At 35.4% G+C, this 13,406-nt stretch overlaps 1 protein-coding gene and 1 long non-coding RNA gene across 2 annotated transcripts in view; one reads left to right on the top strand and one right to left on the bottom strand.

Annotated features, from left to right (window-relative positions):
- Nucleotides 1-13,406, top strand: part of LOC125849216 (uncharacterized) — a 683,098-nt gene that overhangs the window by 465,420 nt on the left and 204,272 nt on the right. The window lies entirely within an intron of this gene.
- On the bottom strand, nucleotides 11,800-12,766 carry LOC125849219 (uncharacterized). The gene is made up of 2 exons (XR_007444595.1): nucleotides 12,674-12,766; nucleotides 11,800-11,885 (listed from the first exon to the last, which is right to left on the bottom strand). It is a non-coding gene; the product is annotated as an uncharacterized LOC125849219 (long non-coding RNA).

The following is a 13,406-nucleotide window of genomic DNA, read 5'->3' as shown; positions in this document are numbered from 1 at the left end:
CGGTATTTTAATTACATACTATTTAATTTTTACCGACATTCAGAAGTCGGTATTATGAAATATTTAATTGAGAAAAAATTCCGACCTCAGGATGTCGGAATTTTTAATGAATTACAATAAAAACCGACCTCTTGATGTCGGTATTATTTTCTCAATTAAATATTTCATAATACCGACCTCTGAGGTTGGTATTTTATATTAATTTATTTTTACTATTTAATTTTACCGACATACGGAAGTCGGTATTATAATTTTTTTTGTTTTTTATTTTACACAACCCCTATTGAGAAAAAATAAAATATTGTTATTTTTTTTTTTAATGCCGACATCAAGAGGTCGGTTTTTATTGTAATTCATTTTTTTCGAGAAAATTTCCGACGTCCAGAGGTCGAAATTTGGTTTTCCCGCTTTCCGCAAACCGACCTCCGGATGTCGCTTTTAAAAGTAATTAGATGAAATAAAATACCGACCTCCGGATTTCTCTTTAATTAATAGTAATTAGATGAAATAAAAATACCGACCTCCGGATGTCGCTTTAATTAATAGTAATTAGATGAAATAAAAATACCGACCTCATGAGGTCGGTGTTTTAATTACATACTACCAACATTCGGAAGTCAGAATTATAAAATATTTAATTGAGAAAAAATTCCGACCTCCTGAGGTCGGAATTTTTAATGAATTACAATAAAAACCGACCTCTTGATGTCGGTATTATTTTCTCAATTAAATATAAAAAATACCGACCTCATGAGGTCGGTATTTATATTGTAATTCATTTTTTCCGAGAAAAATTCCGATCTCCGGAGGTCGGAATTTGATTTTTCCGCTTTATTTTGCATAAAAATTGACTACTTGTAAATACCGACCTCCGGAGGTCGGAAATTACCGACATCCATTTGAGGTCGGAATTTTTTAGGTCGCTATTCACTATTTTTTTAGTAGTGCATTAGCTTCCACCCCAACAAGTTTAGTGCCAACTCTGGCACCTCCTTTGGCTCCTATGCCACCAGTCGTCCCTCCTCCCAGGCTTCTTAATAGGTTGAAGGGTGACGGATTGCAAACCATCCTCGAGGAGAAGTTATTATCCACAGAGGGCCTTGTGGGAAAATACTCCAATGTGAGTGACACCCTCCACTTCCACAGATTCAAGCAGTTCACCAGGCCCCGAGGCCCATATATCCCTTCATGGGTCAGTGAGTTCTATACAGCGTATGGTGAATAGGTTCCAAAGAGCAAGAAAAAGGCCAGCGAGTACACATCAGTTAAGTCAGTTGTGGTTCGGGGTAAAGAAGTTGGATGCATAGCGAGTTCATCAACACCGTACTTGACAGAAGGTATGATTTTGACTACCCCAACCTGACTACCGCTACAACTTCATTGGATGAGCTCAAGGATTGGCTGGCGCCCCTCATCTCAGACACCACCCCAAGGTGGATAGAGGCAGGAGTCCCGATTGAGAAAAGGGACTTGAGTGTGGCTTCACGTTACTGGTTCAGATTCATCAACAACTCTATTATGCCTTCCCAGAATAAGTTTGTCCTTCGCCACACAAAGGCGCTTGTCTTGGCGCGATCATTGCACGATAGCGCATAAATTTAGGTATGATTATTGGGCAGGAGATGGCCATGAGGGCCAAGCAGCGCCAGACTTCCCTCCTCTTTCCGGTGTTGATCACCGAGCTGTACAGACGAGCTTGGGTTCCTAGAGATGCGAAGAATGATGTGGAAGTGATTCCCACATCCTACATCCTTTACCAATATCCGGAGGATCGAGGTAGAGTATTTAAAAGATTAGGCGGAGAAGAAAAAGGCATCCCCGGTTGTTGATCCTCAAACATTACCTGCAGAGGCACCTTTGCCTACTCCGATCCATGGGCCTTCAGGTACTTCTAGTGTTGTTCCTTCTGACATCCCTAGTCCCTCTACCGCTACAGTGCCTCCCAGAGCTGCTACTATTGCTGTTTCCCGGACCCCGGTCACTTAAGCTGCATTACTCCGAATAGGGTAGCTAGCCCATTCTGCCGATCGTCGTGCTACCATACTTGAGGCCTCTATTATGGGCATGATTCAGACTACTTTGGCTGATGCTGTGACACCATTGAGCGCTACCATTAATGCCCTTGCGGCTAGGATAGCAGTGTGTGAGCATGGAAAAGGGGCCACCGAGGAGGTGACGACTTTAAAGGTTGTTATTGCTGCGCTGAGGAGTGATGTGGATCAGTTGAAGTCCACCTACATGTCCATGATTTTTGAGATGGTGGATATTCCAGATGTGCCATAGATGCCTCCGGCTACCACCGGAGATGAGGTTAGAGTTGAGGAGATAGCTGATCCTGAGTCCAAGGTTGAGACAAATGAGGAAATGCTTGAGGTTGCTGATGAGGCTTCATATGAGGGCCTTATTGAGACGGAGGAGGCCATGGTAGATGCAGCTGTGCAGGCTTCTTTGGCGAATACTCCCTTGGCTGACCCTAGTGCAACTGTTATTCCTTCTGAGGTGACTCAGGTTTCGAGCACCACACCGGGCACTGATGCCTCGACAGATTGAGCGACTGTGTAAATAGAATCACTCTTTACCTCCCTCTCTGTCTTACTTCTATTGACTTTTGGATATTATTTTGCTTGCATTTGAGGACAAGTGATTTTTATTTGTGGTGAGGTGAGGCCCACCTTTTGTTACCTTTTGTGATTATGTTTTGTTTATATATTTGGTTTTTGAGCTTTAAATTGTGTTTTATACTGTTTTTGTGGATGATTGAGCTTGTGGCTCTTTGTTTTTAATGGTAAATGATTTTTGACCCTTCCGAAAAAATGGTGCCACCTCTTGTTTGTGTTTGAATGTGGCTGTTCTCTTGCAAATTTGAATATCGGTCTTGATCAATACCGATGACTTGAATAGTGCTCATAATCGAACAAAAATGAATGTGCGGCTACGATGAGGCCAAATGAAGTTGCATAGACAATATGCGAACTTTTTGCATCCAGTTGTGACTAGCCAAGTTTCAAATTTAGTCTCTTGAGATGAACATTGCACACTAGCAAAAGTGTGGAGTCTTGTTTGACATTGTTGTCAATGCCTTGTGTGATAAGATTACCGTGAACCATGTGTGATGACACCTAGAATTTGCCCCATTGGTTCGGTTGACTAAGTGATGCAATCTCTCGATATGATCTTAGGCAACTTTAAAGAGTGTGAAACAATTTGACATTATACTTCCTTTTGTGGCCTACCTTGTGAGTGTGTGAACTCCGCTTGAACATCCTTTGAGCCTTAACCTTTTCTTGGAAGAAACTTGATGAAAGTGTGACATTTCTTTATCCATCAACCATAATCCTCATGATTTGTGGTTTGTTTGAATAGCCAACTTAGGCTAAAACCCTAAGTTGGGGGTGTGGTGAAAAGAGAAGGTAAATCAAGAAATGCAAAGAAGTCCCCGTGACCCATGATGTTGAAAAAGATGGAACCCCTCTATACAAAAAAAAGAAAGAAAAAGAAGAAAAGAACAAAGAAGAAGAAGAATGAAAAAGTTGTGGAATAAAGTTGTGAAAGTGAAAAGAAAATGTGGTGTCCAATAGTCCATGGAAGATGAATAATGGGGTGAATTTTGAGCATGAATGAGAATGATAAAGAAAAGGAAAGAAAGTGTTGTTCATACCACATTTCATGAGGATTACAACCATTGAGCCTAAATGACCACACCTTTACACTCAGCCCCATTACAAGCCTTGAAAAGTCCTTTTTGATCTTGAGTGAGCTGAAACAAATGTTGGTTGGAAAATACAGGCAAACCTATGGGTGAAATCATGCATTGTGTTCATTTTTGTAAGTGTGAGTGTTGATTTGATTTCGGAGCTTTAAATTGTTGAACAATTGTGTGTGAATATAGAATCATTCTTTGTGTGAGGGCATTTGAGTACCTTTGTTAAGCTTGAACCTGCATTTGAAGCAAGTATTGTGAACTTAAGAGTATTTGATAATGGTGAGTCACAACTTGAATCTTTGAGTGCACAATTAATCCTTGCATGAGTAAGTTGAGTCTTTTCATCTGCATTCATGATTGAGTCTTGTGTAGCACTGTTTGAGATATCCTTTTTGAGCTGTTGAACTTGAGTTTTACTTGAGGACAAGCAAAACTTTAAGTTGGGGTGTTGATGAGTCCATGGTTTAGACTCATTTAGGGTTTTATTTTAATAGATTTAGTGTCCTCAAATGCTTATTTTGTGCCTATAACTGATGTAAATCCTTGATATTCAGGTATTTGGATTGAGGAACAAAGCATGGACACTAATGAACTAAAAGGAACAAGGCAGCTGAAAGAACGAAAAAAAGAAGGCATGATGATCGCCTAACCCATTGGGCGAGTCGCCGAGTGGACATGTTCTCTCCTAAAGTTCTAGCGTGCCAAGCCATGAAGGAGAAAATCAAGTCGGCGATAGAAATGAGCAGTCGGCGAATCGCCAAATGGTTCGCGATGCAATGCTTGATCGCCCAAAGTTACAGAACTTGAAGATGCTGAAGGGCAAAGCAAAAAGGCAAAGGAATTGCATAAAGGGCGGATCGCCGAGTGGATCGGCGATCCCGATTTATTACGCAAAATGGTCCTTTGCAGCACATTTTGGGCAACTATAAATACATTTTTGAATATTCAATTTAGAATGAATTTTAGTATCTATCTGTCATTAGAATCAATTTTCAAGTTGGAGAGCTGAGAACTGAGAGTTTGGAGACAATATTTTCCTTAGCTTTAAAGATTTGAAGATTTCCATTTTTGAGAAATTGGAAGTGGGTCTTTGAGATTCTTCAACCTTGACCTTTGTAGAGATGAAATTAATCTTACCCAGTTGATGGAAACACAATTTGGTAATGATTTCTATCTTTGGGTGTGATTATGGGTTGATTTAGCTGCTGGATATTGTTAATTGATAGTTTAAATGCTGTTTAAAAGTGATTTCATTCAGTAATTGTTGCTTAATCTAAAGGGTTGTAGTTGAAAATGAAACTCTACTTCATGTTTTTGGCTTGCTCGAGAGAGAGATTCTAAAACAAGGATTACTAAATTGATGGCTGTGGGTATTGGGGTGTCATGGGTTTAGCTCCAGAGAGTAATCCTAAACACATTTCCACACATTCAGCTCGAGAGAGTGAATGGACTAAAGCAAAGGTTGCTCTTAATTGTTGCTTATTGGTGTTCGAGAGAAACGAATTTGATTCGGGGTAAATTGTTCGAGAGAAAGTTTATCCCAACTAAAGTCTAGCTAAATCACTGATTTACAACTGTTTACTATTAATTACAATCACCCATTTGTCTACCTTAGCCCATAATACAATTATATCCTAAGAACCCGTCTCCTTACTTGTTAATTCATGTTATTTGTTGTTGTGTACCTGATAATTGAAACCAAAACCCCCATATTTGACATTTGTGTCACCTTAAATTTGAAATATGCTTTTATTCATAGATGTCTTTACCTATGATTGACTTGAACATATTCATGCTTTTCTATTGATTCTCAAATACGTACTACACCCTGTGGGATTCGACCCCAACTCACTTAGTTGGGTTATATTACTGACTAACGGTCGTTGGCACTTAGAATCGGAAGAATTGTCCTAATATATGAAATCAATGTCCTTTAGACGCATGGGGACTTGATGTTGTTGGACTTCTTCCAAAGTCATCTAAAGGACAAGTATACATCTTTGTTGCTACTGACTATTTGTCAAGATGTGCCATTAAAAGAGGTGAAGAAGGAAAATGTTGTTGATTTTATCAAATCAAACATAACTTTTAGATATGGCATACCAAGATGTATAGTTACTGATAATGGAATACCCTTCAACAATAAGCTAATAAGAAGTTGTGTGAGAAGTTCAGTTTTAAGCAGCATAAGTCTTCAATGTACAATGCACGTGCAAATTGTCTTGCTGGAGCTTTTAACAAAGCACTTGGTAACCTGTTGAAGAAAGTAGTTACAAAGAATAAAAGGGGCTGGCATAAGAGAATTGGTTAAGCTTTGTGGGCATATCGTACAACCTTTAGAACGGCTACACAAGAGACTCTATTTTCATTAGTGAATGGTGTAGAAACAAACCTTCCATTGAAGAGGCATATTCTATAATTGTGAATAGAAATCCAAGAGGGATTTACAACTGAAAGTAACACTCAACTTAGTATAGCAGAGTTAGAGGCATTGGATGAGAACAAATTAGAAGCACAACAAAGGTTGGAGTGTTATCAAGCTCGACTTGCGAGAGCATTCCACAAGAAGGTGTGACCACGATCATTTTAAGTGGGAGACTCAGTCGTAGTAGTTTAGAGACCCATAATCCTCAACAAAAGCATCGAGACAAGTTTACACCAAAATGCGATGGGCCATATGTTGTGAGGGAAGCATATTCAAGTGATGCTTATGAATATGTAGACCAAGATGGTGTAAGAGTTGGTCCAATCAACAGAAATTTTCTTAAGCAATACTTTCCATGAAGGTCCCCTACGCTCCTCAAGGTACGAGCATAAACTGCATGTTATTCCTGGCCCACAAGAGTATAGACAGTGTACGGTCCATAAGAAAAACTTATCAACATGAACTACGATATGACTTGATCATCTCCACAGTGGTACGTAGGTGCTTGGACTAGTTACTCTAAGCTCAGTCACATGAGTAAATTTATTTTTTGATATTTTATGATCATCTCAATAGCTCTTTAAAGTGGGAGAGATGGCACGTGAAGGAGATGTAACACCCCGTAAATTAGTTAGTTGATCTAGTGAATTGTAGGCTAAACTAGTGAGTTGAACTAGTGTGTTGTAGGGTCTTGTAGTGTAGTTTTGGAGTGTTGCATGAGGGTTAAACTCAAGATAAATGGTTTCCATACTTAGAATGACATGTTTAGGGGTTAAAATTCCGGGTACAACTCCCCAAGGACCACCCAAGGGGTCCTTGAGGAGGACCCCAACAGTGTCCAAAAAGCTGTCAAAACAGCTTAATTCAAGACCCCAATTCACGGCCAGTAGATCAATCTATGGCTCGTAGGTCTTGGGCGTGGATCAGGCCTGAAAAAGGTGAGTCGCTGACCCAAACCACGGACGGTAAATCAATCTACGGTCCGTGGATGATGAAGTCGTGAATGCTGCCAGTTTTCAGCATTTTAGTTTTAAGTTGGGGGTTTGGGGATTAATTAGTTATTTAATTAAGGGTTTAGGGGGTCGGTTAGGGAGTTAAATAACCACCTATAAATAGTTAATAGACCCCTAAACTAATCACTTTAAGTCATTCATCTTAAGACCCCCAAATTACTCTCATGAAATTCCCTCTCTAGAAGAACAAGAAGAAAGGAAGTTGGGGCAGCAGCTTTGGGCGATTTTCACCATTGATTCAAGCTTTGTTTAGGGAATTGATTGAAGGTATGTGAAGCTTATTCATCCATGGGTTCTTCCACCCATGGAGCCCCCATAGATTCCCCCCAATTGCGAACTCAAAAACCCAATTCTAGCTAAGGTTGTGATTGCATTGTGGCACTACAAGAAACATCATTTTCTGTGACGACCTTTTGTGGCGACACATTTAGTTGCAACAAAATGTAAGGTTTTTGTGGCTACCTCTTATGGTTGCCACAAAAACTTAAAGTTTTAGGGGTGACCCGTGTAGTTGCTACTATAAATAAGACATATAGTGGCGACTTTGGTTAGATCGCTACAAAATGTTCTATTTTTTTTCTATTGAATCATGGAAGAAAACATATTTGTGGCGATTTTTATATTGTCGCTCCTAAAGATACATTTTGTTGGCGACTTCGTTGCCACTAAAAGTTATCTCTTGCAACAAGTTTTCGGTCGCCACTAAAAACACCTTTTAACAACTAATTATTTTCTTTGATATTTAGTCTAATTAGTAGATAGATCAATTCTTATTAAAATTTTAAATATGTTTTATATGTAATTTTTTTTATTATTAGAAGTTATAAAGATGTATTTGTGATAAAGAAATATTTATTATTACATAAATGTAATCACATATTTTAAATAAGTATTCACAAGTACATGGAGTAATTTGACATGTCCAACAATATTTACTCTACGTACTATTCCCTCTATTGATCACACCTATTATAAAAGTAAATATCAATGATAATATATATATTTATATAAAATTTTGAAAATTAATTTACTCCAAAAAAAATAAAAATTAGTCAAGCATGTATTTTATTTTGTCAAAATAAAGGCCATTTATGATTTAATAACTATAATTAATCTATTTTTGTATATAGTTATTTTACTCTATTAAATTTAAAAGCTTAATTAATTAATTATCTCCTTTTCATTGCAAAATCGTATTTATTTGGCCACATTTTAGATGTTATATTTATAATGCCACAATTTCTCAACTCCCACAATCACTTCTAAAATACCCGACCCAAACATAAGCCTTTAAACCTCCAAACCCTTTCTACTTCTTCATTTTCACACCATTAGCAAACAAAGCAGCCCCAATTTCACTCTTGATGACGCCGTCTCCTTTGAAATCATATCATGTTACCACCCAGATCTGGGAAAACCCAATGAAAACTCACCTAGTACGATGAAGGACTTGTCAAAAGTTGTATTTCTTCATATGCATCTTACGAACTTTGGTTGTCCAAAAGCTTGTTTCGACGGACGATCTCAAAATGGTATTTCTTCACTTTCGTTTTTACCTTTAAACACTTCATTTTGAATTTTCGTACAAAACTTCTACTGGAAAAGTTTTTCTAAACGGATTTATAAGTCCAAATATGCCCCAAATTGATTGTTTTTTATTCGAATCCTAGAATTGCGTATTATTTTCATTCCAAACAATAGTGTCTAAGGTCAAGAACAATGTTATTACAGAGTGGGCATAAAAAATTGTCTGACCTAAAAATCTTGCACTCTTTCTTTAATTTTCTTTCATGTATACAATTCATGATTTGCTGTGGGGATGATCATCAAGCTCGGTGTCTCAATTCGGTGCCCTAGAGAGGTAATCTTATCCCCTTTTCAATTGTTTACTTATATATTGTTTGCTTATATATCAGTATTAGAATAGTTTAAGTTTCATGTTTGCATTGTTTCACTTCTGTTTAGGTGTAATCTACATCTTGTCTTAGTAGTTTTAGTTCTGCGTATTATACGTGTGTCTAAATTAGCGTACTTTAGTTTAGTCGTTGTTTGAGTTACATAAGTAATGTTACCCCTGTTTTAGTGTTATTATGTGTTAGGGCATATACTATTAATCATGTGTTTAAAAATAGTATTCTAATAATTTTCAAGATTAAATATCTTAGTGGGAGATTGTTAGGGTATATACTATTAACCATGCATTTAGATATAGTATATTATAACAATCGTGATGGTTAAAAGTCTAAGTGGGAGATTGTTGTGATATATACTATTAACTACGTGTTTAGATATATTATTTATTATAGAATAATTATTTATTTATTTTAATAGATCATATATTCGTTTATGGTGCTTGTTTACTTATATAGTAGATGATTTAGTGTATAGAGTTTAAGTTTATACACAGAGGATTAAATCATCGGTTCTTATAAGTATAAAGTTTTTTTGTTCACAATCTAAGATGGAAATTGGACATGTCATTGATACGATTGTAGCACAAGATTATATGTAGTTTATCTTGATTATGGGAATATTGATATAGTTCCAACTTCTTGTTGCTAGTGCATTTTGTATGTATTGAACGGGACCGAGTAGAGATAGTTGCTTTAGACTGACTGACAAAAGCAATTCTCTAAACTATTAAATGTACTTATATTCTTAATCCTGATATAACTATTATGATCTGTATATGTTAATCATCGTTTTGATTTATTAAAAGGTGAGATTCTAAGATGGGTCAATATTCTTGGTAGATTGGATGATGATAATATATATTGGTGAAATAATAAGTTAGTTGATGGAATCCATGTCTCGATATAGAGATTGATGATATGCCTTTTTGAGAAGCTTAAAAGTTTTCATCGTGTCAAACCTTGCAAGTGGATTTAAGAATCCGACACATGAAATAAGTTAAGCAATGCTCTAAAGGAAATTGATCATTGAATTAAGTTCGTCAGTAATTTAATTTATTGATTAGTATCTGTAATCTTAACATGGGGAATTACATATGTGTCTAATGGGGAATTCCGAAATATAAATAGAGGAGTGCAATTACGAAGATCTAGTGGAATGATTTGTAATTTATTATGGTAAAATAATTCAAATTAATTATTTAGAATTATTTTCATAATAGGAAGCCTCGGTAATTAATTCTGTGGTCCCTACCATGCCCATATTTATCTAGAACTCAGAATTTATTGTAAAGGGAAAAAGGAGAAATATGTGTCTTTCTCTATTATAAGGAAAGGGAGAAGTATGTATCTTTCTATGTTCTAAGGCAAGGGAGAAGTATATCACTTTTTCTATTCTAAGGAAAGGAAGAAGGACATGACTTTTTCTTTTCTAAGGAAAGGGAGATGTACATGCCTTTCTATTCTAAGAAAAGACATGGTATTCCTTTTCCTTGGACTAAGAAGAAATCTCTATAAATAGGGATTCTTCTAACCCTTGAAAAAAGTATAATTTTTTCCATAAAATACTTGTCCACCAAAGTATTGAGAGGGTTTGGAAGTGAACTTGGGATCACTGTAGAAGACCGTAGAACTGTGGATTCACTTGAAGGTATCGGCTCACACTTTAAGAGGTAATTCTGAAATTAAATTCAGAAAGTTTATATGCCCTAACATGATTGTACTTGTTCTAGTATAAAAAATGTGTTGTCTATTATTCATGTAAGTTGTATGATTTTGGTATGCTTTCGCTGTGCATATAGTTTTCCAACAATTATGTTCATTTCTACTCAGTTTCCATTTCATGTAGATTAACTTAATTATAATCTTGTTTGAGTTATATAACCAATTTTCCTTTTTATGAAAGCACGAGGTTAGCTATTAATATGTTCTCCCTTTGTTTTCCTTTCTTTAGCCTATTGTTTATTCCTATGTTAGCAGTAGTTGTAGGTCAAACAAAATCATTTTTAAGAAATGAAAACTTTATGTCTTGCCTTCTTTAATCGAAAATAGAGCTAAGTATGATCAAATTGTCCCTTTTCGTTCTGAATTTAGATTAAATATTAAGTCATTGTTGTTGAGTAATGTTCATGATGTTGACTAGTTCATTAATACTTAAAGGTTCAACATGTTTGGTTTTAAAGTTGTGAGGCTACAAATAGGTGTTTGTTCCTTTAAAATTCATTTTTCTTTAAAATATAAGATACTTCCTAAGTCATATATTCCGCTCATATATTGGGTTAATTTTGAGACAATTTTAGCCTCTTAAATGATTTTCAAACATGCTTTCTTCTTTTTCAGACTCAAATTTGTTTCTCGTCTTTAATTTTATTTTCTTTTGAGATGTTTAGCTCTACATTCAGTTTCTCCCCTTTATTTAACAAGGTCGTTTGGAAATTTATTCAAGATGTTTTTAAAATGAAGTTGATTTAATTGTTCTTAAATCTGAAATTTCTAACTTCTAAAACATTGTTCTTCTAGTTCTTAAGAAGACCAACTTCTTGTTAAAAAAATTATTGCAGTTTTTCTTTTCTTATAAAATCTGAATTCTGATTTTTAAAACATAAAAGTTTTACTTGTGCTTATATTTTACTCTCATAAAGTTGAGTATTATGGGTGATTGTTTGTTAAAGCTTTTTCACCATGTGTAGAATCTATTTCAAATGCTTATGTTATTTTAAGTTTGTTTCCATATCTCTTTGTTTTTGTTTTAAATAAGTGTCATTGTCAATGTTTAGCTTGATAGTCATTGGTGATCACTCATATTCTTGTAGCTGTAGCTATTGTAATTACATCTATGTTGTGCGAACTCTTCATTTTTGCTGGCAAACCCGTCTCGACGTGACACTGGTGCGGGGTTCGTGTCAGATTCTGTCAATCCGATCCGGATACTTTGACCAGAGCCGAGAAAAAAATTTGGGGAAAAGGAGATCAATTTCCGGCAACCTCTTCACAGAGGAGGTGGAGCTATACGAAAAGCTTGAAAAAGTACAGAGAAGAAGAGAGAGGAAGAAAAGGATGAGTTTTTTCTTGAAAAAGTACGGGAAGTACAACTTTTTTATCTTTTTTGAAAAAGTAGTCTTTTCAACTTTTCTTGGAAAAGAAAACTAGAGACAAAGGGTTTCTCTAGATAAGTGTGTCCTTTTTTATTTATAAAATAAATTATACTTTTAATGTTTCTTATATTCTATCTTCTTTAACAATTATACTCCTCTTATTTTGTATGTATTTATATCAAAATATGCAATTCATTATTCTATATATTTCATAAATATTTTTAGTAATATTTTATTATATATATATATCCACTTATTTGATTATACTAGATATATTATTATTGTTGTTATTGATATAATTTATTTTTAGAGGTACACTAAAAATAATAAGCAATTATACCATGTATATATAACATTACACCTTATATTATATATACCAGGCATACCAATTAGCCGTATTCCCGCACCCATATCCATACTCGGATTCACACCCCCGAATCTTAAAATTTAAATTTTGCCGAATCCGACTCTCGAATTCGCAATCCGTCTCGGATACCCGCACCCGAATCCGAGCAACTTAGAAATACATCATTTTTTGAGTTTGTTTAAAGGAAAAATATGTTAATATGTAGCTTATCTTATTGTTGAAATAAGAATAATCCATCATGAGACAAAGGAAGGAATAGAGGACATCATTAATTTGTCTATATCTTCTATTAATCTTCTAAGAGGTTTCAACATAAAGACTAGGTCTTGTTTAGCATGTTTTTGGAATTGAATTCGATATTTTTAAGCAGGCAAAACAACCCGTTTCTTTTGTTTAAATTGGGTTGTTCAAATTTTGTTTTCCTCTTGAAATCAAGAACTAGTTTTGTATCCTTTATTGTAAAGATGAGGATTCCATTATGATAATTCTTCATTCGGCAATATCAGTTTTTCTGCATATGTAAAACTTTGACAATTTTTTAAGATCTGTGCTTAATATACTAGGATGAACATATAATTTGATATGTATAGGAGAAGTGATTCACATATTATAATAGTTATTGCTTCACAAACACTACAACATTAATCCTTGAGTTACTTTTATATCAAATACCTTCTTGTCGCCATCGATTGTAATCTCTGATTTGTATAGTAGAAAAAATATGATTGTCATGTAATGTTGTTGGAAACAGTGGCAGGTGTACCTTGAATGGTGGGAGATATGTTGTTCATGTTCTAAAAGAACGGTCTGATAGTAGTTCTTGATTTTTTTTTGTAAGTAGTAGCTGTTCTGTTCGAAGTATGCATAAAAAATAATGATGCACCTTTCTATGG

The sequence above is a fragment of the Solanum stenotomum genome, chromosome 12 (assembly GCF_019186545.1).
Source record: "Solanum stenotomum isolate F172 chromosome 12, ASM1918654v1, whole genome shotgun sequence".
NCBI classification, from domain to species: Eukaryota; Viridiplantae; Streptophyta; class Magnoliopsida; order Solanales; family Solanaceae; genus Solanum; species Solanum stenotomum.
This window is presented reverse-complemented; position numbering and strand designations above follow the sequence as displayed.